General features: G+C 34.8%; 19 non-coding genes across 19 annotated transcripts; all 19 read left to right on the top strand.

Annotated features, from left to right (window-relative positions):
- Nucleotides 1-28: 28 nt before the first annotated feature.
- Nucleotides 29-102, top strand: TRNAI-AAU (transfer RNA isoleucine (anticodon AAU)). The gene has a single exon. It is a non-coding gene; the product is annotated as a tRNA-Ile (tRNA).
- A 1,173-nt stretch (nt 103-1,275) lies between these two features.
- On the top strand, nt 1,276-1,349 carry TRNAI-AAU (transfer RNA isoleucine (anticodon AAU)). The gene has a single exon. It is a non-coding gene; the product is annotated as a tRNA-Ile (tRNA).
- A 791-nt stretch (nt 1,350-2,140) lies between these two features.
- TRNAI-AAU (transfer RNA isoleucine (anticodon AAU)) lies at nt 2,141-2,214 on the top strand. The gene has a single exon. It is a non-coding gene; the product is annotated as a tRNA-Ile (tRNA).
- Nucleotides 2,215-2,972: 758 nt separating this feature from the next.
- TRNAI-AAU (transfer RNA isoleucine (anticodon AAU)) lies at nt 2,973-3,046 on the top strand. Its single transcript has one exon. It is a non-coding gene; the product is annotated as a tRNA-Ile (tRNA).
- A 741-nt stretch (nt 3,047-3,787) lies between these two features.
- TRNAI-AAU (transfer RNA isoleucine (anticodon AAU)) lies at nt 3,788-3,861 on the top strand. The gene has a single exon. It is a non-coding gene; the product is annotated as a tRNA-Ile (tRNA).
- Nucleotides 3,862-5,099: 1,238 nt separating this feature from the next.
- TRNAI-AAU (transfer RNA isoleucine (anticodon AAU)) lies at nt 5,100-5,173 on the top strand. Its single transcript has one exon. It is a non-coding gene; the product is annotated as a tRNA-Ile (tRNA).
- A 737-nt stretch (nt 5,174-5,910) lies between these two features.
- On the top strand, nt 5,911-5,984 carry TRNAI-AAU (transfer RNA isoleucine (anticodon AAU)). The gene has a single exon. It is a non-coding gene; the product is annotated as a tRNA-Ile (tRNA).
- Nucleotides 5,985-7,157: 1,173 nt separating this feature from the next.
- TRNAI-AAU (transfer RNA isoleucine (anticodon AAU)) lies at nt 7,158-7,231 on the top strand. Its single transcript has one exon. It is a non-coding gene; the product is annotated as a tRNA-Ile (tRNA).
- A 791-nt stretch (nt 7,232-8,022) lies between these two features.
- TRNAI-AAU (transfer RNA isoleucine (anticodon AAU)) lies at nt 8,023-8,096 on the top strand. Its single transcript has one exon. It is a non-coding gene; the product is annotated as a tRNA-Ile (tRNA).
- Nucleotides 8,097-8,854: 758 nt separating this feature from the next.
- On the top strand, nt 8,855-8,928 carry TRNAI-AAU (transfer RNA isoleucine (anticodon AAU)). The gene has a single exon. It is a non-coding gene; the product is annotated as a tRNA-Ile (tRNA).
- A 741-nt stretch (nt 8,929-9,669) lies between these two features.
- TRNAI-AAU (transfer RNA isoleucine (anticodon AAU)) lies at nt 9,670-9,743 on the top strand. The gene has a single exon. It is a non-coding gene; the product is annotated as a tRNA-Ile (tRNA).
- A 1,238-nt stretch (nt 9,744-10,981) lies between these two features.
- TRNAI-AAU (transfer RNA isoleucine (anticodon AAU)) lies at nt 10,982-11,055 on the top strand. The gene has a single exon. It is a non-coding gene; the product is annotated as a tRNA-Ile (tRNA).
- Nucleotides 11,056-11,792: 737 nt separating this feature from the next.
- On the top strand, nt 11,793-11,866 carry TRNAI-AAU (transfer RNA isoleucine (anticodon AAU)). Its single transcript has one exon. It is a non-coding gene; the product is annotated as a tRNA-Ile (tRNA).
- A 1,173-nt stretch (nt 11,867-13,039) lies between these two features.
- TRNAI-AAU (transfer RNA isoleucine (anticodon AAU)) lies at nt 13,040-13,113 on the top strand. Its single transcript has one exon. It is a non-coding gene; the product is annotated as a tRNA-Ile (tRNA).
- Nucleotides 13,114-13,904: 791 nt separating this feature from the next.
- On the top strand, nt 13,905-13,978 carry TRNAI-AAU (transfer RNA isoleucine (anticodon AAU)). The gene has a single exon. It is a non-coding gene; the product is annotated as a tRNA-Ile (tRNA).
- A 758-nt stretch (nt 13,979-14,736) lies between these two features.
- Nucleotides 14,737-14,810, top strand: TRNAI-AAU (transfer RNA isoleucine (anticodon AAU)). Its single transcript has one exon. It is a non-coding gene; the product is annotated as a tRNA-Ile (tRNA).
- Nucleotides 14,811-16,054: 1,244 nt separating this feature from the next.
- Nucleotides 16,055-16,128, top strand: TRNAI-AAU (transfer RNA isoleucine (anticodon AAU)). The gene has a single exon. It is a non-coding gene; the product is annotated as a tRNA-Ile (tRNA).
- Nucleotides 16,129-16,948: 820 nt separating this feature from the next.
- Nucleotides 16,949-17,022, top strand: TRNAI-AAU (transfer RNA isoleucine (anticodon AAU)). The gene has a single exon. It is a non-coding gene; the product is annotated as a tRNA-Ile (tRNA).
- A 342-nt stretch (nt 17,023-17,364) lies between these two features.
- On the top strand, nt 17,365-17,438 carry TRNAI-AAU (transfer RNA isoleucine (anticodon AAU)). The gene has a single exon. It is a non-coding gene; the product is annotated as a tRNA-Ile (tRNA).
- The last annotated feature ends 3,112 nt before the right edge of the window (nt 17,439-20,550 follow it).

The following is a 20,550-nucleotide window of genomic DNA, read 5'->3' as shown; positions in this document are numbered from 1 at the left end:
CAGGCTTGGCAATATACAAAATAGACATGGCCAATTAGCTCAGTTGGTTAGAGCGTCGTGCTAATAACGCGAAGGTTGCAGGTTCAAAACCTCCATTGGCCACAATCAATTGGTCTTCATCTGTATTTTCGAAGATCCCTAACAACTTCACCATTCGAATAGCCATAAAGTTTCTTGACGACGACTAGAAAAATTTAAAACAAAAGTATGTATGTTGCCGCATATTAAGACGAGATTATTGTCGATTGGTCATGGTCGTTTAGCATAAAATTGTAAGTTGTAATCCAAACATATCTTTCAAGATTGGCTAAAATTGAGATTAAATATATAACTTCTCATATAACTTTCCAGATGGGCCATTGAGTATATAACGTGTTCGTATACTTTCATAATTTGAAAAGGAAACATTCAATGTGTAGGCTTGGCAATATACAAAATATACATGGCCAATTAGCTCAGTTGGTTAGAGCGTCGTGCTAATAACGCGAAGGTTGGAGGTGCGAAACCTCCATTGCCCACAATCAATTGGTCTTCATCAGTATTTCCGAAGCTCCCTAACAACTTCACCATTCGAATAGCCATAAAGTTTTTTGACGACGACTAGAAAAATTTAAAACAAAAGTATGTATGTTGCCTCATATTAAGACGAGAATATTGTCGATTGGTCATGCTCGTTTAGCATAAAATTGTAACTTCTAATCCAAACATATCTTTCAAGATTGGCTAAAATTGAGATTAAATATATAACTTCTCATATAACTTTCCAGATTGGCCATTGAGTATATAACGTGTTCGTATACTTTCAAAATTTGAAAAGGGAACATTCAATGTGTAGGCTTGGCAATATACAAAATTGACATGGCCAATTAGCTCAGTTGGTTAGAGCGTCGTGCGAATAACGCGAAGGTCGCCGGGTCGAAACCTCCATTGCCCCGAATCAATTGGTCTTCGTTACTATTTCCCAAGCTCTGTAATGACTTCAGCATTCGAATAGCTATAAAGTTTGTTGACGACGACTAGAAAATTTAAAACAAAAGTATGTATGTTGCCGCATATTAAGAAGAGATTATTGTCGATTGGTCATGCTCGTTTAGCTTAAAATTGTAACTTGTAATCCAAACATATCTTTCAAGATTGGCTAAAATTGAGATTAAATATATAACTTCTCATATAACTTTCCAGATTGGCCATTGAGTATATAACGCGTTCCTATACTTTCAAAATGTGAAAAGGAAACATTCAATGTGTACGCCAGGAAATATTCAAAATGGACATGGCCAATTAGCTCAGTTGGTTAGAGCGTCGAGCTAATAACGCGAAGGTCGCAGGTTCGAAACCTCCATTGGCCACAAACAATTGGTCTTCGTTAGTATTTCCGAAGCTCCCTAATGACTTCACCATTTGAATACCCATAAAGTTTCTTGATGATGACTAGAAAAATTTAAAACAAAAGTATGTATGTTGCCGCATATTAAGACGAGATTATTGTAAGTTATAATCTAGACATATCTTTCAAGATTGTCTGAAATGGATATTAAATATATACCTTCTCGTATGAAATTATCTTTCAGGATTTGGTTTCCTTCGATTACAAGGTGATAACTTCGAATTGAATAAAGGAAACCAAACATGACCATTCATGATTGGGTATACTTGTTGAGAATAAATTATTAACTTCGGAAAGGAAAATAAGCATTCATGATTGGGCATATTTCATGAGAATAGATTGATCACTTATAGATCAAAACCATCCTTCGTGATTGGGTTTACTTCATATAGAAAAAATTAAAACAAAAGGTAAACTACTTACCCATAATAAGTCGTGAACTTTCACGATTGGTTATATATCCTGAGGATAAAATCATAACTTTTAGTCCAAATCGATCATTCTTGATTGGGTATGATTCTTTAGGATAAAATGATAACTTCGCATACAAAACGATAATAACAGACTCCATCAACACGTTAAAGAGAAAATGATAATTAGGAATAGGCAACTCAAATAAGAAACCTCTACAACAAGTTGGAAAAGATTTATGTATTGATTCATATCGCACGAGTATATAACGTTTTCGTATAATTTCAAAATGTGCAAAGTAAACATTCAATGTGTAGGCTTGGCAATATACAAAATAGAGATGGCCAATTAGCTCAGTTGGTTAGAGCGTCGTGCTAATAACGCGAAGGTCGCAGGTTCGAAACCTCCATTGGCCAGAATCAACTGGTCTTCGTTAGTATTTCCCAAGCTCTCTAATGACTTCACCATTCGAATAGCTATAAAGTTTGTTGACGACGACTAGAAAAATTTAAAACAAAAGTATGTATGTTGCTGCATATTAAGACGAGATTATTGTCGATTGGTCATGCACGTTTAGGAAAACATTGTAACTTGTAATCCAGACATATGTTTCAAGATTGGCTAAATATGAGATTAAATATATAACTTCTCATATAACTTTGCAGATTGGCCATTCAGTATATAACGTCTTCGTATACTTTCAGAATGTGAAAAGGAAACATTCAATGTGTAGGCTAGGAAATATACAAAATAGACATGGCCAATTAGCTCAGTTGGTTTGAGCGTCATGCTAATAACGCGAAGGTCGCAGGTTCGAAACCTCCATTGGCCACAAACAATTGGTCTTCGTTAGTATTTCCGAAGCTCCCTAATGACTTCACCATTCGAATAGCCATAAAGTATCTTGATGACGACTAGAAAATTTTTAAACAAAAGTATGTATGTTGCCGCATATTAAGAAGAGATTATTGTCGATTGGTTATGCTCGTTTAGCAGAAAATTGTAAATTGTATTCCAAACATATCTTTCATGATTGGCTAAAATTGAGATTAAATTTATAACTTCTCAAATAACTTTCAAGATTTTTCATTGAGTATATAACGTCTTCGTATACTTTCAGAATGTGAAAAGGAAACATTCAATGTGTAGGCTAGGAAATATACAAAACAGACATGGCCAATTAGCTCAGTTGGTTAGAGCGTCGTGCTAATAACGCGAAGGTCGCAGGTTCGAAACCTCCATTGGCCACAATCAATTGGTCTTGATTAGTATTTCCTAAGCTCCCTATCAACTTCACCATTCGAATAGCCATAAAGTTTCTTGACGACGACTAGAAAAATTTAAAACAAAAGTATGTATGTTGCCTCATATTAAGACGAGATTATTGTTGATTGGTCGTGGTCGTTAAGCATAAATTTGTAACTTGTAATCCAAACATATCTTTCAAGATTGGCTAAAATTGAGATGAAAATATACAAAATAGACATGGCCAATAAGCTCACTTGGTTAGAGCGTCGTGCTAATAACGCGAAGGTCGCAGGTTCGAAACCTCCATTGGCCACAAATAATTGGTCTTCGTTAGTATTTCCAAAGCTCCCTAATGACTTCACCATTTGAATAGCCATAAAGTTTCTTGATGACGACTAGAAAAATTTAAAACAAAAGTATCTATGTTGCCGCATATTAAGACGAGATTATTGTCGATTGGTTATGCATGTTTAGGAGAAAATTGTAACTTATAATCCAGACATATCTTTTAAGATTGGGAAAAATTGAAATTAAATATATAACTGTCAAGATTGGCCATTGAGGATATAACGATTTTGTAAAATTAGGAATAGGCAACTCAAATAGGAAACCTCTACAACAAGTTTGGAAAAGATTTATGTATTCATTCATGTCGCACGAGTATATAACGTGTTCGTATACTTTCAAAATGTGAAAAGGAAACATTCAATGTGTAGGCTAGGAAATATACAAAATAGAGATGGCCAATTAGCTCAGTTGGTTAGAGCGTCGTGCTAATAACGCGAAGGTCGTAGGTTCGAAACCTCCATTGGCCACAAACAATTGGTCTTCGTTAGTATTTCCGAAGCTCCCTAATGACTTCACCATTTGAATAGCCATAAAGTATCTTGATGACGACTAGAAAAATTTTAAACAAAAGTATGTATGTTGCCGCATATTAAGAAGAGATTATTGTCGATTGGTTATGCACATTTAGGATAAAATTGTAACTTATAATCCAGACATATCTTTCAAGATTGGCAGAAATGGATATTAAATATATACCTTCTGGTATGAAATTATCTTTCAGGATTTGGTTTCCTTCGAAGAAAAAATGATAACTTCGAATTGAATAAAGGAAACCAAAAATGACCATTCATTATTGGGTATACTTGTTGAGAATAAATTATTAACTTCGGAAAGGAAAATAAGCATTCATGATTGGGGATATTTCATGAGAATAAATTGATCACTTATAGATCAAAACCATCCTTCGCGATTGGGTTTACTTGATATAAACAAAATTAAAACAAAAGGTAAACTACTAACCCGGAATAAGTCGTGAACTTTCACGATTGGGTATATATCCTGAGGATAATATCATAACTTTTAGTCCAAATCGATCATTCTTGATTGGGTATGCTTCTTTAGGATAAAATGATAACTTCGCATACAAAACGATAATAACAGACTCCATCGACACGTTAAATAGAAAATGATAATTAGAAATAGGAACTCAAATAGGAAACCTCTACAACAAGTTGGAAAAGATTTATGTATTCATTCATATCGCACGAGTATATAACGTTTTCGTATACTTTCAAAATGTGCAAAGTAAACATTCAATATGTAGGCTTGGCAATATACAAAATAGACATGGCCAATTACCTCAGTTGGTTAGAGCGTCGTGCTAATAACGCGAAGGTCACAGGTTCGAAACCTCCATTGGCCAGAACCAACTGGTCTTCGTTACTATTTACCAAGCTCTCTAATGACTTCACCATTCGAATAGCTATAAAGTTTGTTGACGACGACTAGAAAGATTTAAAACAAAAGTATATATGTTGCCGCATATTCAGAAGACATTATTGTCGATTGGTCATGCACGTTTAGGATAAAATTGTAACTTGTAATCCAGATATATGTTTCAAGATTGGCTTAATATGAGATTAAATATATAACTTCTCATATAACTTTGCAGATTGGCCATTCAGTATATAACGTCTTCGTATACATTCAGAATGTGAAAAGGAAACATTCAATGTGTAGGCTAGGAAATATACAAAATAGAACTGGCCAATTAGCTCAGTTGGTTAGAGCGTCGTGCTAATAACGCGAAGGTCGTAGGTTCAAAACCTCCATTGGCCAGAATCAACTTGTCTTCGTTACTATTTCCCCATTCGAATAGCTATAAAGTTTGTTGACGACGACTAGAAAATTTAAAACAAAAGTATGTATGTTGCCGCATATTAAGAAGAGATTATTGTCGATTGGTCATGCTCGTTTAGGATAAAATTGTAACTTGTAATCCAGACATATGTTTCAAGATTGGCTAAATATGAGATTAAATATATAACTTCTCATATAACTTTCAATATTGGCCATTGAATATATAACGTCTTCGTATACTTTCAGATTGTGAAAAGGAAACATTCAATGTGTAGGCTAGGAAATATAAAGAATAGAACTGGCCAATTAGCTCTGCTGGTTAGAGCGTCGTGCTAATAACGCGAATGTCGCAGGTTCGAAACCTCCATTGGCCACAATCAATTGGTCGTCATTAGTATTTCCGAAGCTCCCTAACAACTTCACCATTCGAATATCCATAAAGTTTCTTGACGACAACTAGAAAAATTTAAAACAAAAGTATGTATGTTGCCTCATATTAAGACGAGATTATTGTCGATTGGTTATGCTCGTTTAGCATAAAATTGTAACTTGTAATCCAAACATATCTTTCAAGATTGGCTAAAATTGAGATTAAATATATAACTTCTCATATAACTTTCCAGATTGGCCATTGAGTATATAACGTGTTCGTATACTTTCAAAATTTGAAAAGGAAACATTCAATGCGCAGGCTTGGCAATATACAAAATAGACATGGCCAATTAGCTCAGTTGGTTAGAGCGTCGTGCTAATAACGCGAAGGTTGCAGGTTCAAAACCTCCATTGGCCACAATCAATTGGTCTTCATCTGTATTTTCGAAGATCCCTAACAACTTCACCATTCGAATAGCCATAAAGTTTCTTGACGACGACTAGAAAAATTTAAAACAAAAGTATGTATGTTGCCGCATATTAAGACGAGATTATTGTCGATTGGTCATGGTCGTTTAGCATAAAATTGTAAGTTGTAATCCAAACATATCTTTCAAGATTGGCTAAAATTGAGATTAAATATATAACTTCTCATATAACTTTCCAGATGGGCCATTGAGTATATAACGTGTTCGTATACTTTCATAATTTGAAAAGGAAACATTCAATGTGTAGGCTTGGCAATATACAAAATATACATGGCCAATTAGCTCAGTTGGTTAGAGCGTCGTGCTAATAACGCGAAGGTTGCAGGTTCGAAACCTCCATTGCCCACAATCAATTGGTCTTCATCAGTATTTCCGAAGCTCCCTAACAACTTCACCATTCGAATAGCCATAAAGTTTTTTGACGACGACTAGAAAAATTTAAAACAAAAGTATGTATGTTGCCTCATATTAAGACGAGAATATTGTCGATTGGTCATGCTCGTTTAGCATAAAATTGTAACTTCTAATCCAAACATATCTTTCAAGATTGGCTAAAATTGAGATTAAATATATAACTTCTCATATAACTTTCCAGATTGGCCATTGAGTATATAACGTGTTCGTATACTTTCAAAATTTGAAAAGGGAACATTCAATGTGTAGGCTTGGCAATATACAAAATTGACATGGCCAATTAGCTCAGTTGGTTAGAGCGTCGTGCGAATAACGCGAAGGTCGCCGGGTCGAAACCTCCATTGCCCCGAATCAATTGGTCTTCGTTACTATTTCCCAAGCTCTGTAATGACTTCAGCATTCGAATAGCTATAAAGTTTGTTGACGACGACTAGAAAATTTAAAACAAAAGTATGTATGTTGCCGCATATTAAGAAGAGATTATTGTCGATTGGTCATGCTCGTTTAGCTTAAAATTGTAACTTGTAATCCAAACATATCTTTCAAGATTGGCTAAAATTGAGATTAAATATATAACTTCTCATATAACTTTCCAGATTGGCCATTGAGTATATAACGCGTTCCTATACTTTCAAAATGTGAAAAGGAAACATTCAATGTGTACGCCAGGAAATATTCAAAATGGACATGGCCAATTAGCTCAGTTGGTTAGAGCGTCGAGCTAATAACGCGAAGGTCGCAGGTTCGAAACCTCCATTGGCCACAAACAATTGGTCTTCGTTAGTATTTCCGAAGCTCCCTAATGACTTCACCATTTGAATACCCATAAAGTTTCTTGATGATGACTAGAAAAATTTAAAACAAAAGTATGTATGTTGCCGCATATTAAGACGAGATTATTGTAAGTTATAATCTAGACATATCTTTCAAGATTGTCTGAAATGGATATTAAATATATACCTTCTCGTATGAAATTATCTTTCAGGATTTGGTTTCCTTCGATTACAAGGTGATAACTTCGAATTGAATAAAGGAAACCAAACATGACCATTCATGATTGGGTATACTTGTTGAGAATAAATTATTAACTTCGGAAAGGAAAATAAGCATTCATGATTGGGCATATTTCATGAGAATAGATTGATCACTTATAGATCAAAACCATCCTTCGTGATTGGGTTTACTTCATATAGAAAAAATTAAAACAAAAGGTAAACTACTTACCCATAATAAGTCGTGAACTTTCACGATTGGTTATATATCCTGAGGATAAAATCATAACTTTTAGTCCAAATCGATCATTCTTGATTGGGTATGATTCTTTAGGATAAAATGATAACTTCGCATACAAAACGATAATAACAGACTCCATCAACACGTTAAAGAGAAAATGATAATTAGGAATAGGCAACTCAAATAAGAAACCTCTACAACAAGTTGGAAAAGATTTATGTATTGATTCATATCGCACGAGTATATAACGTTTTCGTATAATTTCAAAATGTGCAAAGTAAACATTCAATGTGTAGGCTTGGCAATATACAAAATAGAGATGGCCAATTAGCTCAGTTGGTTAGAGCGTCGTGCTAATAACGCGAAGGTCGCAGGTTCGAAACCTCCATTGGCCAGAATCAACTGGTCTTCGTTAGTATTTCCCAAGCTCTCTAATGACTTCACCATTCGAATAGCTATAAAGTTTGTTGACGACGACTAGAAAAATTTAAAACAAAAGTATGTATGTTGCTGCATATTAAGACGAGATTATTGTCGATTGGTCATGCACGTTTAGGAAAACATTGTAACTTGTAATCCAGACATATGTTTCAAGATTGGCTAAATATGAGATTAAATATATAACTTCTCATATAACTTTGCAGATTGGCCATTCAGTATATAACGTCTTCGTATACTTTCAGAATGTGAAAAGGAAACATTCAATGTGTAGGCTAGGAAATATACAAAATAGACATGGCCAATTAGCTCAGTTGGTTTGAGCGTCATGCTAATAACGCGAAGGTCGCAGGTTCGAAACCTCCATTGGCCACAATCAATTGGTCGTCATTAGTATTTCCGAAGCTCCCTAACAACTTCACCATTCGAATATCCATAAAGTTTCTTGACGAAGACTAGAAAAATTTAAAACAAAAGTCTATATGTTGCCTCATATTAAGACGAGATTATTGTCGATTGGTTATGCTCGTTTAGCAGAAAATTGTAAATTGTATTCCAAACATATCTTTCATGATTGGCTAAAATTGAGATTAAATTTATAACTTCTCAAATAACTTTCAAGATTTTTCATTGAGTATATAACGTCTTCGTATACTTTCAGAATGTGAAAAGGAAACATTCAATGTGTAGGCTAGGAAATATACAAAACAGACATGGCCAATTAGCTCAGTTGGTTAGAGCGTCGTGCTAATAACGCGAAGGTCGCAGGTTCGAAACCTCCATTGGCCACAATCAATTGGTCTTGATTAGTATTTCCTAAGCTCCCTATCAACTTCACCATTCGAATAGCCATAAAGTTTCTTGACGACGACTAGAAAAATTTAAAACAAAAGTATGTATGTTGCCTCATATTAAGACGAGATTATTGTTGATTGGTCGTGGTCGTTAAGCATAAATTTGTAACTTGTAATCCAAACATATCTTTCAAGATTGGCTAAAATTGAGATGAAAATATACAAAATAGACATGGCCAATAAGCTCACTTGGTTAGAGCGTCGTGCTAATAACGCGAAGGTCGCAGGTTCGAAACCTCCATTGGCCACAAATAATTGGTCTTCGTTAGTATTTCCAAAGCTCCCTAATGACTTCACCATTTGAATAGCCATAAAGTTTCTTGATGACGACTAGAAAAATTTAAAACAAAAGTATCTATGTTGCCGCATATTAAGACGAGATTATTGTCGATTGGTTATGCATGTTTAGGAGAAAATTGTAACTTATAATCCAGACATATCTTTTAAGATTGGGAAAAATTGAAATTAAATATATAACTGTCAAGATTGGCCATTGAGGATATAACGATTTTGTAAAATTAGGAATAGGCAACTCAAATAGGAAACCTCTACAACAAGTTTGGAAAAGATTTATGTATTCATTCATGTCGCACGAGTATATAACGTGTTCGTATACTTTCAAAATGTGAAAAGGAAACATTCAATGTGTAGGCTAGGAAATATACAAAATAGAGATGGCCAATTAGCTCAGTTGGTTAGAGCGTCGTGCTAATAACGCGAAGGTCGTAGGTTCGAAACCTCCATTGGCCACAAACAATTGGTCTTCGTTAGTATTTCCGAAGCTCCCTAATGACTTCACCATTTGAATAGCCATAAAGTATCTTGATGACGACTAGAAAAATTTTAAACAAAAGTATGTATGTTGCCGCATATTAAGAAGAGATTATTGTCGATTGGTTATGCACATTTAGGATAAAATTGTAACTTATAATCCAGACATATCTTTCAAGATTGGCAGAAATGGATATTAAATATATACCTTCTGGTATGAAATTATCTTTCAGGATTTGGTTTCCTTCGAAGAAAAAATGATAACTTCGAATTGAATAAAGGAAACCAAAAATGACCATTCATTATTGGGTATACTTGTTGAGAATAAATTATTAACTTCGGAAAGGAAAATAAGCATTCATGATTGGGGATATTTCATGAGAATAAATTGATCACTTATAGATCAAAACCATCCTTCGCGATTGGGTTTACTTGATATAAACAAAATTAAAACAAAAGGTAAACTACTAACCCGGAATAAGTCGTGAACTTTCACGATTGGGTATATATCCTGAGGATAATATCATAACTTTTAGTCCAAATCGATCATTCTTGATTGGGTATGCTTCTTTAGGATAAAATGATAACTTCGCATACAAAACGATAATAACAGACTCCATCGACACGTTAAATAGAAAATGATAATTAGAAATAGGAACTCAAATAGGAAACCTCTACAACAAGTTGGAAAAGATTTATGTATTCATTCATATCGCACGAGTATATAACGTTTTCGTATACTTTCAAAATGTGCAAAGTAAACATTCAATATGTAGGCTTGGCAATATACAAAATAGACATGGCCAATTACCTCAGTTGGTTAGAGCGTCGTGCTAATAACGCGAAGGTCACAGGTTCGAAACCTCCATTGGCCAGAACCAACTGGTCTTCGTTACTATTTACCAAGCTCTCTAATGACTTCACCATTCGAATAGCTATAAAGTTTGTTGACGACGACTAGAAAGATTTAAAACAAAAGTATATATGTTGCCGCATATTCAGAAGACATTATTGTCGATTGGTCATGCACGTTTAGGATAAAATTGTAACTTGTAATCCAGATATATGTTTCAAGATTGGCTTAATATGAGATTAAATATATAACTTCTCATATAACTTTGCAGATTGGCCATTCAGTATATAACGTCTTCGTATACATTCAGAATGTGAAAAGGAAACATTCAATGTGTAGGCTAGGAAATATACAAAATAGAACTGGCCAATTAGCTCAGTTGGTTAGAGCGTCGTGCTAATAACGCGAAGGTCGTAGGTTCAAAACCTCCATTGGCCAGAATCAACTTGTCTTCGTTACTATTTCCCCATTCGAATAGCTATAAAGTTTGTTGACGACGACTAGAAAATTTAAAACAAAAGTATGTATGTTGCCGCATATTAAGAAGAGATTATTGTCGATTGGTCATGCTCGTTTAGGATAAAATTGTAACTTGTAATCCAGACATATGTTTCAAGATTGGCTAAATATGAGATTAAATATATAACTTCTCATATAACTTTCAATATTGGCCATTGAATATATAACGTCTTCGTATACTTTCAGATTGTGAAAAGGAAACATTCAATGTGTAGGCTAGGAAATATAAAGAATAGAACTGGCCAATTAGCTCTGCTGGTTAGAGCGTCGTGCTAATAACGCGAATGTCGCAGGTTCGAAACCTCCATTGGCCACAATCAATTGGTCGTCATTAGTATTTCCGAAGCTCCCTAACAACTTCACCATTCGAATATCCATAAAGTTTCTTGACGACAACTAGAAAAATTTAAAACAAAAGTATGTATGTTGCCTCATATTAAGACGAGATTATTGTCGATTGGTTATGCTCGTTTAGCATAAAATTGTAACTTGTAATCCAAACATATCTTTCAAGATTGGCTAAAATTGAGATTAAATATATAACTTCTCATATAACTTTCCAGATTGGCCATTGAGTATATAACGTGTTCGTATACTTTCAAAATTTGAAAAGGAAACATTCAATGCGCAGGCTTGGCAATATACAAAATAGACATGGCCAATTAGCTCAGTTGGTTAGAGCGTCGTGCTAATAACGCGAAGGTTGCAGGTTCAAAACCTCCATTGGCCACAATCAATTGGTCTTCATCTGTATTTTCGAAGATCCCTAACAACTTCACCATTCGAATAGCCATAAAGTTTCTTGACGACGACTAGAAAAATTTAAAACAAAAGTATGTATGTTGCCGCATATTAAGACGAGATTATTGTCGATTGGTCATGGTCGTTTAGCATAAAATTGTAAGTTGTAATCCAAACATATCTTTCAAGATTGGCTAAAATTGAGATTAAATATATAACTTCTCATATAACTTTCCAGATGGGCCATTGAGTATATAACGTGTTCGTATACTTTCATAATTTGAAAAGGAAACATTCAATGTGTAGGCTTGGCAATATACAAAATATACATGGCCAATTAGCTCAGTTGGTTAGAGCGTCGTGCTAATAACGCGAAGGTTGCAGGTTCGAAACCTCCATTGCCCACAATCAATTGGTCTTCATCAGTATTTCCGAAGCTCCCTAACAACTTCACCATTCGAATAGCCATAAAGTTTTTTGACGACGACTAGAAAAATTTAAAACAAAAGTATGTATGTTGCCTCATATTAAGACGAGAATATTGTCGATTGGTCATGCTCGTTTAGCATAAAATTGTAACTTCTAATCCAAACATATCTTTCAAGATTGGCTAAAATTGAGATTAAATATATAACTTCTCATATAACTTTCCAGATTGGCCATTGAGTATATAACGTGTTCGTATACTTTCAAAATTTGAAAAGGGAACATTCAATGTGTAGGCTTGGCAATATACAAAATTGACATGGCCAATTAGCTCAGTTGGTTAGAGCGTCGTGCGAATAACGCGAAGGTCGCCGGGTCGAAACCTCCATTGCCCCGAATCAATTGGTCTTCGTTACTATTTCCCAAGCTCTGTAATGACTTCAGCATTCGAATAGCTATAAAGTTTGTTGACGACGACTAGAAAATTTAAAACAAAAGTATGTATGTTGCCGCATATTAAGAAGAGATTATTGTCGATTGGTCATGCTCGTTTAGCTTAAAATTGTAACTTGTAATCCAAACATATCTTTCAAGATTGGCTAAAATTGAGATTAAATATATAACTTCTCATATAACTTTCCAGATTGGCCATTGAGTATATAACGCGTTCCTATACTTTCAAAATGTGAAAAGGAAACATTCAATGTGTACGCCAGGAAATATTCAAAATGGACATGGCCAATTAGCTCAGTTGGTTAGAGCGTCGAGCTAATAACGCGAAGGTCGCAGGTTCGAAACCTCCATTGGCCACAAACAATTGGTCTTCGTTAGTATTTCCGAAGCTCCCTAATGACTTCACCATTTGAATACCCATAAAGTTTCTTGATGATGACTAGAAAAATTTAAAACAAAAGTATGTATGTTGCCGCATATTAAGACGAGATTATTGTAAGTTATAATCTAGACATATCTTTCAAGATTGTCTGAAATGGATATTAAATATATACCTTCTCGTATGAAATTATCTTTCAGGATTTGGTTTCCTTCGATTACAAGGTGATAACTTCGAATTGAATAAAGGAAACCAAACATGACCATTCATGATTGGGTATACTTGTTGAGAATAAATTATTAACTTCGGAAAGGAAAATAAGCATTCATGATTGGGCATATTTCATGAGAATAGATTGATCACTTATAGATCAAAACCATCCTTCGTGATTGGGTTTACTTCATATAGAAAAAATTAAAACAAAAGGTAAACTACTTACCCATAATAAGTCGTGAACTTTCACGATTGGTTATATATCCTGAGGATAAAATCATAACTTTTAGTCCAAATCGATCATTCTTGATTGGGTATGATTCTTTAGGATAAAATGATAACTTCGCATACAAAACGATAATAACAGACTCCATCAACACGTTAAAGAGAAAATGATAATTAGGAATAGGCAACTCAAATAAGAAACCTCTACAACAAGTTGGAAAAGATTTATGTATTGATTCATATCGCACGAGTATATAACGTTTTCGTATAATTTCAAAATGTGCAAAGTAAACATTCAATGTGTAGGCTTGGCAATATACAAAATAGAGATGGCCAATTAGCTCAGTTGGTTAGAGCGTCGTGCTAATAACGCGAAGGTCGCAGGTTCGAAACCTCCATTGGCCAGAATCAACTGGTCTTCGTTAGTATTTCCCAAGCTCTCTAATGACTTCACCATTCGAATAGCTATAAAGTTTGTTGACGACGACTAGAAAAATTTAAAACAAAAGTATGTATGTTGCTGCATATTAAGACGAGATTATTGTCGATTGGTCATGCACGTTTAGGAAAACATTGTAACTTGTAATCCAGACATATGTTTCAAGATTGGCTAAATATGAGATTAAATATATAACTTCTCATATAACTTTGCAGATTGGCCATTCAGTATATAACGTCTTCGTATACTTTCAGAATGTGAAAAGGAAACATTCAATGTGTAGGCTAGGAAATATACAAAATAGACATGGCCAATTAGCTCAGTTGGTTTGAGCGTCATGCTAATAACGCGAAGGTCGCAGGTTCGAAACCTCCATTGGCCACAAACAATTGGTCTTCGTTAGTATTTCCGAAGCTCCCTAATGACTTCACCATTTGAATAGCCATAAAGTATCTTGATGACGACTAGAAAATTTTTAAACAAAAGTATGTATGTTGCCGCATATTAAGAAGAGATTATTGTCGATTGGTTATGCTCGTTTAGCAGAAAATTGTAAATTGTATTCCAAACATATCTTTCATGATTGGCTAAAATTGAGATTAAATTTATAACTTCTCAAATAACTTTCAAGATTTTTCATTGAGTATATAACGTCTTCGTATACTTTCAGAATGTGAAAAGGAAACATTCAATGTGTAGGCTAGGAAATATACAAAACAGACATGGCCAATTAGCTCAGTTGGTTAGAGCGTCGTGCTAATAACGCGAAGGTCGCAGGTTCGAAACCTCCATTGGCCACAATCAATTGGTCTTGATTAGTATTTCCTAAGCTCCCTATCAACTTCACCATTCGAATAGCCATAAAGTTTCTTGACGACGACTAGAAAAATTTAAAACAAAAGTATGTATGTTGCCTCATATTAAGACGAGATTATTGTTGATTGGTCGTGGTCGTTAAGCATAAATTTGTAACTTGTAATCCAAACATATCTTTCAAGATTGGCTAAAATTGAGATGAAAATATACAAAATAGACATGGCCAATAAGCTCACTTGGTTAGAGCGTCGTGCTAATAACGCGAAGGTCGCAGGTTCGAAACCTCCATTGGCCACAAATAATTGGTCTTCGTTAGTATTTCCGTAGCTCCCTAATGACTTCACCATTTGAATAGCCATAAAGTTTCTTGATGACGATTAGATAAATTTAAAACAAAAGTATGTATGTTGGCGCATATTAAGACTAGATTATTGTCGATTGGTTATGCATGTTTTAGGAAAAAATTGTAACTTATAATCTAGACATATCTTTTAAGATTGGCAAAACTTGAGATTAAATATATAAATTTCAAGATTGGCCATTGAGTATATAACGATTTTGTATAATTAGGAATAGGCAACTCAAATAGGAAACCTCTATAACAAGTTTGGAAAAGACTTATGTATTCATTCATGTCGCACGAGTATATAACGTTTTCGTATACTTTCAAAATGTGAAAAGTAAACATTCAATGTGTAAGCCTTGCAATATACAAAATCGACATGGCCAATAAGCTCAGTTGGTTAGAGCGTCGTGCTGATAACGTGAAGGTCGCAGGTTCGAAACCTCTATTGGCCTAAATCAACTGGTCTTCGTTAGTATTTCCCAAGCTCTCTAATGACTTCACCATTTGAATAGCCATAAAGTTTGTTGACGACGACTAGAAATATTTAAAACAAAAGTATGTATGTTGCCGCATATTAAGACGAGATTATTGTCGATTGGTTATGCATGTTTAGGAGAAAATTGTAACTTATAATCCAGACATATCTTTTAAGATTGGCAAAAATTGAGATTAAATATATAACTGTCAAGATTGGCCATTGAGTATATAACGATTTTGTATAATTAGGAATAGGCAACTCAAATAGGAAACCTCTACAACAAGTTTGGAGAAGATTTATGTATTCATTCATGTCGCACGAGTATATAACGTGTTCGTATACTTTCAAAATGTGAAAAGGAAACATTCAATGTGTAGACTAGGAAATATACAAAATAGACATGGCCAATTAGCTCAGTTGGTTAGAGCGTCGTGCTAATAACGCGAAGGTCGCAGGTTCGAAACCTCCATTGGCCACAATCAATTGGTCTTCATTAGTATTTCCGAAGCTCCCTAATGACTTCACCATTTGAATAGCCATAAAGTTTCTTGATGACGACTAGAAAAATTTAAAACAAAAGTATGTATGTTGCCGCATATTAAGACGAGATTATTGTCGATTCGTTATGCACATTTAGGATAAAATTGTAACTTATAATCGAGACATATCTTTCAAGATTGGCTGAAATGGATATTAAATATATAACTTGTCGTATGAAATTATCTTTCAGGATTTGGTTTCCTTCAAATACAAAGTGATAACTTTGAATTGATCAGACGAAAGCAAAAATGACCATTCATGATTGGGTACACTTGTTGAGAATAAATTAATAACTTCAAAAACGAAAGTAATTATTCATGATTGGGCATATTTCTTGAGAATAGATTGATCACTTATAATTAAAAATCATCCTTCGCGATTGGGTTTACTTCAAATAGAAAAATTAAAAACAAAAGGTAAAATAACCCATATTAAGTCGTGAACATTCACGATTGGGTAATATCCTGAGGATAAAATCATAACTTCTAGTCGAAATCGATCATTCTTCATTGGGTATGCTTCTTTAGGATAAAATGATAAATTTGAATACAAAACGATCATTAGAGACTCCATTTACACATTAAGGATAAAATGATAATTAGGAATAGGCAACACAAATAGGAAACTTCTACAACATGTTTGGAAAAGATTTATTTATTCATTCATGTCGCACGAGTATTTAACGTCTTCGTATACTTTGAAAATGTGAAAAGGAAACATTCAATGTCTAGGCTTGTCAATATACAAAATAGACATGGCCAATTAGCTCAGTTGGTTAGAGCGTCATGCTAATAACGCGAAGGTCGCAGGTTCAAAACCTCCATTGGCCACAATCAATTGGTCTTGGTTAATATTTCCAAAGCTCTCTAACGACTTCACCATTCAAATAGCCATAATGTTTGTTGACGATGACTAGAAAAATTTAAAACAAAAGTATCTATGTTGCCCCATATTAAGACGATATTATTGTCGATGGGTCATGCACGTTTAGGATAAAATTGTAACTTGTTATCCAGACATATCTTTCAAGATTGGCTAAAATTGTGATTAAATATATAACTTCTCATATAACTTTCAAGATTGGCCATTGAGTATATAACGTTTTCGTATACTTTCAAAATGTAAAAAGGAAACATATAATGTGTTGACTTGGCAATTTGTACAATAGATATGGCCAATTAGCTTAGTTGGTTAGAGTGTCGTGCTAATAACGCGAAGGTCATAGGTTCGAAACCTCGATTGGCCACAATCAACTGGTCTTCGTTAGTATCTCCCAAGCTCTCTAACGACTTCACCATTTGAATATCCATAATGTTTATTGACGATGACTAGAAATATTTTAGAAAAAGTATGTATGGTGCCGCATATTAAGGCGACATTATTGTCAATTGGTTATTAACGTTTAGGATAAAATTGTAATTTATAATCGAGACATATCTTTAAAGATTGGCTAAAATTGAGATTAAATATATAACTTGTTGTAACACGTTCGCGTTCACAAGTGGAAGGGTCGCGCATAAATGGAAGGATAAGGGAAATTTTGGTTGATTTTAGGGCTTTTTCAATGATTTTACAAAACACATTGTTACCAGTATCATACATGTTCAAACATATTATGAAAAAGGTGAAAAATCCACTATTTTCGTGATTTTGAAGCAACTAAATAAAGACGAATTTGAAAAAGTTACATTCTCAATTTATATCACAAACTTTACAACCAATGTTATTTTATAAGACGATTTTTTAGAAATCATAAGAATTCAAAACACATGCTTTTATATTACTCGATTTGTTAGAAGCGGAATGTAGTTACACTTAATAGGCAAATATACATTCATGATCACTCCTTTACGGAGAATCATTACTATAACTAATATACAGTGAAGATTCCTCCTCATCATCCTCGGATGTACCAATCAATGCATTATCTTCGTCATAAACCAAATGGTTTGACTCTAGATTATATGTAGCAGATCTCGTTTGCCTTTGACTCGAGCCACCTTGTAGACCTGGTAATTTTTCTTTTATTATATCTATTGTTGACTTCCTTAATCGTTCGGCTTTTGTAAGTGTGAAGTCGTACACGATGATATCCACATCAGAGATATCAAGGGTCGAGGTGTTACGAATGTTTCGCTTCCTCTTCCTACCTCCCTTTCTTGTTGGGCATTCAATCATCTCCAATGTATACTTACCTGTAAAAGCATTTGCACTTCTAGTGTTGTATCAATGAACGTTTATAGATTTGATCGTGTTTTCTATTTCATGCATTAGCACTTCTAGAATTTTACCAACCCAAAATTGGTGGCCATGTGAGTTCTCATTAGCCGGTGTTGCAATCAACATCCCTGCCGTGAGGTCTTGCAAATTTCCTTGCCATCTAGCTTCGGCTGCTTTGGTCATCCTTGGTCCCACATAAATGTCTCTTTGTTGTGGATGGACCAAACTGTCATTAATCGCATTTGTTGGTTGCTCTGGAGTTCTATTTACATGATCATGTTGCAGCGACCATGTGAATGGCGTTTCCAAATTCCAATTATCACCAAATACACAATTGTCTATAATTCCTTTCTGATCACTATAAAATACGTCCCACCATGACGTGTCTTGTTCTGCGGCATATTTCTTGGCAGCCTCAATATGCTTTCTTTTTTCTTCTAAGGCTTGGAGCCATAACCGTTTTTGTTTCGATACCAAGTCACTCTGCAACTGTCCTTTCTTCTCAATTGGCATATGCTTAGCTCCATGGACAATTGTACTCGGCATACAAAGTAATAACTGGCAACCACCTTCAGGTTCCCATGTTGTAGAAGATGAATATTGTTTAGCATACAAAAGTGTAGAACCACTTATTTCATTTTTTTTTATCATAAAAATGTGATTGAAGCTTATATTGTTTAACTGGGCAAGCACTTTAACATTCCCAACACCCCCATCTGATATATATCTCTTAAAGTCATATACCTCCTTCAAGTGTAACACTTTTGGGCGTGGTGTATATGCATCACAAATGACATCAAATAGTTTAGGTAAAGTGAAAGCATCATGCCGAGACAACTGTCTGGAGAATGTGCTAAACATCTTATCTATATGGTCATATGTGTGGCCAACCAAAAGAAAATTGACTTTCACTTTCCTAAACAATTCTTGGTTGACCAACATACTTAGATAACCAAACATAGTTGAATTTTTAATTGAATGTATAGAACAGGTGGGAAAGGTTGGCCCCAAGACATCAAAACTCGGTGAATCACTGTAATTGTTAGGTTAGGGTCATTGTGAACATTGGGGTATGTAATGAAGACGTGAGGTCCAACAGACCTATTATAAGCCAAGCATCCCACCAAGTGCATTTGAACAACGCACTCATCATTGACATCTTTGGGGAGCCTCTGTATATGCGGCAAGCACGTCTTCTTCTGGTTCATGCCATCTATCATTAAGCACATGTATTGTTCGGGCCTCTTCAAACACTTCTCTCTATGATGCATCACCTTCTTTCGTTCTAACGATTGTGCCTCACGATGCTCTTGTAGTAACTTCTTACTCATATCCTTTTCCATTGATGTCTTTGCACCTTTAGCCAAACTTTTAAGATTTGCACAAATGGAGCAATACCCCATGCGTACTTTACGTGGAATGATAACATTTGAAAACCAAGCTCTCCATAATCTTGTGAATTGGCTATATGTGACTGACCTATTACATGAGCCCACCATATCAGATCGATAGACATCATAAACTTCCCGACGTGTGTAATTATCAGAAAGGTGCATCCTACCTGTAGTGGGCATTACTTCACAATTTAACTGAAAGTAACTTTTCATCCAACCAATAGCATGTCTTCCAATTGCACCTTTCTTACTTGGAACCTCTTTAGAATTGAGCATCTGATCCCCGCTAAGTAGACGTTGTTGTACTCTATGTAGCCGCATGTTACTAACACATAACGCAATTTTGAATGCAACTCTACATATCTGTTGCGCATGGAAGATATTGTCATGATATGGCAAGACTCAAACCCATGACCTTAGGTTATATGGGTCGAGCTCTTGACCATTATATCATCTATTGTAATACGTAGGATATTATTTTCATTTATATTTTATTATAGGAAATTAATGTATATTCCAAATTTCTCTGGAACATTCTAGAAGCTTCAGGATTACTCCTGAGAACACTATAAAAGAGGGCACTAGGCATTATGTTGAACAAAATTGGTTCAACGCCAGTCTTTAGCCTCATAGCCCTTTTGTACTTACTCTTCTTATAATATATAATCTGTTGTCATCCTCTCTCGTCCTCGCTATCTCTCCTCTTCTCTCTTTCTCTCTCGGGAGTCTTACGCAGTCCCGTCC

Source organism: Azolla caroliniana, unplaced genomic scaffold (assembly GCF_043228905.1).
Source record: "Azolla caroliniana isolate FFs.n. ecotype wild unplaced genomic scaffold, voAzoCaro1.0.p SCAF_15, whole genome shotgun sequence".
Taxonomy (NCBI): Eukaryota; Viridiplantae; Streptophyta; class Polypodiopsida; order Salviniales; family Salviniaceae; genus Azolla; species Azolla caroliniana.
The sequence above is the reverse complement of the archived record's forward strand: the minus strand, read 5'-3'. Positions and strand labels throughout refer to the sequence as shown.